We start from the raw sequence: 3,850 nt of genomic DNA, 5'->3' as shown, positions 1-3,850 counted from the left end.
TCGGAAACCAGAGGTGACATTGCCTGAAATACACCTCTCAGAGGCAGATATAACCTCTGGGAGGATTCCATGGGCGATCATTTAGGTCGGGAATAACATAAGTAATTCCACAGTTCCCAAACCGCAGGAAGATAGCATCCCGGAAACTGAATTCCTAGTAGAACGGGTAGAGATCCCGACAATCTCTGCATCCCAGTTTATCACTAGGGAAAGGTCAGGATCGAAAACGCCAAGTGGAGCCAGTCTCGCCTCCACTTTAGCCTCGCTGTACTTAGGGCGATCTGAAGATTTGTCTCCCAGATCAATAAGAACTTCAAACCGGTCTGAACCGTCCACCGGATTATCGTGGTGAATAGTCGAATTACCACCGTCATCTTCTCGACTCGGCTCATCGATCAGTTCAGGAACTCTGGTCTGGTCATTCCGACTGGACTGAGCTTCGTCTCCTAGACTTCGACCAGACGAGAGTTACGGAAAGTCAGTACGGTGGCTCACTATCGGAGGAAGCGGAAGCTCTGGTAGCCTTACCCATGATCGGAAATCGACACAAAATGCAAACATAAACAGAGAATAATGTGCTAGAAGAGAGAACAGAGCGAAAACTACCTTCGTTTTCTCTTTTGCAAGCGGCTGAAAATGAAAAACGGGAGAGATTCATCGAATATATGTAGAAAGAAAGTAGGCGGCAGAGCTAGGGAAGTAATCATTAGGCCTATCGGACTCTTCAGTTTCCAAATTCCACGCACGCGTTCGGACGCCAAGCGGTGACACGTGTCAAATGAAACCTGACGCGTCCGAGAATATGAGCCGAATATTCACTTCCTTAATTCGAAAATTCTGAGTTTAAGTATTCGGATTTCCCGAACTTAGGGGGACTAATTGTTGGTGCAGGAATTAGCACCTCCGACAATACATGCTTAAACCGGAGGAATTGCGAATAAAAATAAAATTTCAGTTAAAACTAGGGTATCCCGGTTAAGCATGTTAATGGGCTAAAGAAAGAAGGTCGCCTGGCGATATCAACTCGAAGAAGGGAGATCGCCTAAACCGACTTCCTTGTTCAAGAAAAGAGAAATTTTCCTTAAGAGAAAAGAAGAATCGCGAAAAGAAAGGAAAAGTAGAAGATAAGACCCCGAAGATTTAGAAGTTTAACATATCCCTAAACCGCCTCAATGATGTATAAATAGAGGGGTCTGTCCTCTATTCAAAGGATCCGCAATTTTTACACAAAAACCCTAATTTTCTTGATTGTTCTTGAGCAAAACCCTTACTTTTTCTCTAAGAAACCAAATTCACCTTTTATTCGAGTCTTTGATCACAAATAGCTAGAGAATTAACTGAATTAGTTTTCCCCCTTTAAACAAATTCATTGTGTGATTTTCTTAATCAACACAACCTTATGAAACCCATATCTCTTCGCTTATTGAAAGTAGACATAAAAGAAACACATGTACTGATGAATCATATTTCTTGTGGCATAAAAGATTAGGACATATTTCCTATGAAAGAATTAAAAAATTGGTAAAAGATGGAGTCATTCCGAATCTTGATTTTACCAATATTAAAGAGTGTATAGATTGCATTAAGGGTAAGTAAACTAAACACACTAAGAAAGGAGCCACAAGAAGTACACAACTTCTTGAAATCATACATACAGATGTATGTGGACCTTTTGATGTTCCAAGTTTTGGAGGTGAAAAGTATTTCATTACCTTTACCGATGATTATTCACGATATTGTTATCTTTATCTATTGCATGAAAAATCTCAATCTGTGAATGTTGTAGAGGCATTTATTACTGAATTTGAGAGGCAATGTAACACCCATAATTAAAAGAATAGAGAAAAAGAGATTTTGGGTTAAATTGATCCATTTGAATACTGTCTGTTTTAGGGGATTTCTGATCGGTTCAGAAGTTTGAAACAGAATCTGTAAATAGAAAAAAGTCCAGGGACTAAAGTGCAAAAAGGGGAAAAATGGGGAATTCGAGTTTAGCATTTCCGAAATCGAAGGGAGAGTATTTGGCAAGTTAGATCTTCGTTTCTTAACCCTAATATGTCGTATATATATGCGTTTTAAAGCCCCAACAAATTAGAAGCCGAATCTCTTGTCAATTTAGGGTTTTTGGTGAGTTTTCCAGACCCTCCTTCACCATCTCCGTTTTGATCAATTTTTGGGGAAACTTGTGACCGGATTTTGTTGTGACTTAGGTTGATTGTTCTTCTTCGTAATAGAGCCTTAGTTGTGGGTCGTTTTCAGCCTTGGTGGAAGAGGTTGGTAAGCTTCATCTTCTTCCTTCTTCAATTTTCTTCCATAAAAGTGAGCTTGAAGCTCTTTAATGGTGGATTTTGTTTCAGGAAGAATTAGAACTCGAGCTATACCTTGTTAGAAAGCTCTCGTTCATACGGATCCAACGCCACTGACATCTCATCAAACGGAAGTCGGAATTGATCGGAATCTGATTGGTAAATATTTCAATTTTGTTGGTTATAGTCAAATCCGGATTTATAAACACCGGTTCTGGAACTTTTTAAACCGGTTTTGGGATGGCCTGTCTGTCAAATACTAGACGGAAATCGAATTTTGAATTGGTTGAGTTTAGAATTTTAACCGATTGTAATTCGGACCGGTTCGGCTGCTTTCATACCGGTTTTGAAAAATCTGATACCTGACTATGATTTCTCTTGAAATTATCTTTCTGATGATATATTGTATGGATTTTTTTTATAGGCGGTTGATTTTAGGTGAATTAATTGGTGGTTTGGGACGTATCTAGAATTGCCAATAACCACTCTTTCGGTCCGAAAATCTTTCCAGGTGAGTTCTAACTCCCTTATTAGTTATTATACATTTGTATAATATTTAGGAATATGGTGGAAAGAAGATATGAATTATTTGTATGTTTGAATTTTGAAAATTAATTATATGTGTTAGTGTTATTATTTTGAATATGATTATGATGATGAAATATGTTATTCTGTTAAGACCGGTATCAACATGCTATTCTGATTTAACTAGCTCTATTGAGCAATCTGTGGCGGCCGGCATCGCCAACAGATGTATTCCGTATTCTGTTAGTCTGTTAGTGATATTGAGGTCGGTTAATGTCGTGGACTGTACTTCCTTATCACCTCGTTAGGGGCCAGCATCCCTATCGAGTATATTATGTAAAAATTCTGTTAGTATATAGTTTGGGTCGACCAATGCTGGGGTTGTACCATTCTGATTGCTAGATACCTGGTCGTTTTGTTCTGATGTTATTATTCTGTCTGATGATATTATTCTGTTCTTATGATTTGATTAAGTATTTCTGATAGTATATTTCTGCTGTGATTTATTTTATTTATATGTAATTAAATTGGAATTTATGTATGTTGGTACAAACACGTGAACATTATTCTGTGCGGGATCAGACCGTGTTGGTACTTGTTCGTCGGGTTTGTAGTCTCACTGGGCGATTTATTCGCTCACATAAGTTCTGATTCCGTGCAGAGGGCATTGAGGAGGAGCAGCGTGCAGCTGAGGCTTAGAGTTCATTTTTCGGTCGTAGAGCGAGACTTGGTAGATTTTCCAAAGTTTAATTTATTTTGTTTTGAGATTTGGAGTTTTTACGAGATTTCAACTTTATACATTTTGAAAATTGTAGTATTTTTGTTATGTTATTTTTAGTAATGCTTCAAAAATTCTTTTAAATTTTTGGGGCGTTACAGGCAATTAGATAGAAAAGTGAAAATCATAAGGTCAGATAGAGCTGGTGAATTTTATGGCAGATATGATGAAACATGACAACATCCTGGACCATTTGCCAAATTTCTCCAGAAATTAGGAATTGTTGCGCAGTACACAACGC

The 3,850-nt window shown here is 38.1% G+C and overlaps 1 long non-coding RNA gene across 2 annotated transcripts; it reads left to right on the top strand.

The window, feature by feature from the left end:
- The first annotated feature begins 2,028 nt into the window (after nucleotides 1–2,028).
- LOC110225824 lies at nucleotides 2,029–3,614 on the top strand. Of its 2 annotated transcripts, none has more exons than XR_002329954.1 (5): nucleotides 2,029–2,127; nucleotides 2,211–2,273; nucleotides 2,358–2,465; nucleotides 2,731–2,817; nucleotides 3,493–3,614. It is a non-coding gene; the product is annotated as an uncharacterized LOC110225824 (long non-coding RNA). The 2 variants fall into 2 exon arrangements; XR_002329953.1 differs by having other exon boundaries at nucleotides 2,211–2,277.
- The last annotated feature ends 236 nt before the right edge of the window (nucleotides 3,615–3,850 follow it).

The sequence above is a fragment of the Arabidopsis lyrata genome (assembly GCF_000004255.2).
Source record: "Arabidopsis lyrata subsp. lyrata unplaced genomic scaffold ARALYscaffold_8, whole genome shotgun sequence".
NCBI lineage: Eukaryota > Viridiplantae > Streptophyta > Magnoliopsida > Brassicales > Brassicaceae > Arabidopsis > Arabidopsis lyrata.
Note: the sequence above shows the minus strand (reverse complement) of the source record. Positions and strands in the feature narration are given on the sequence as shown.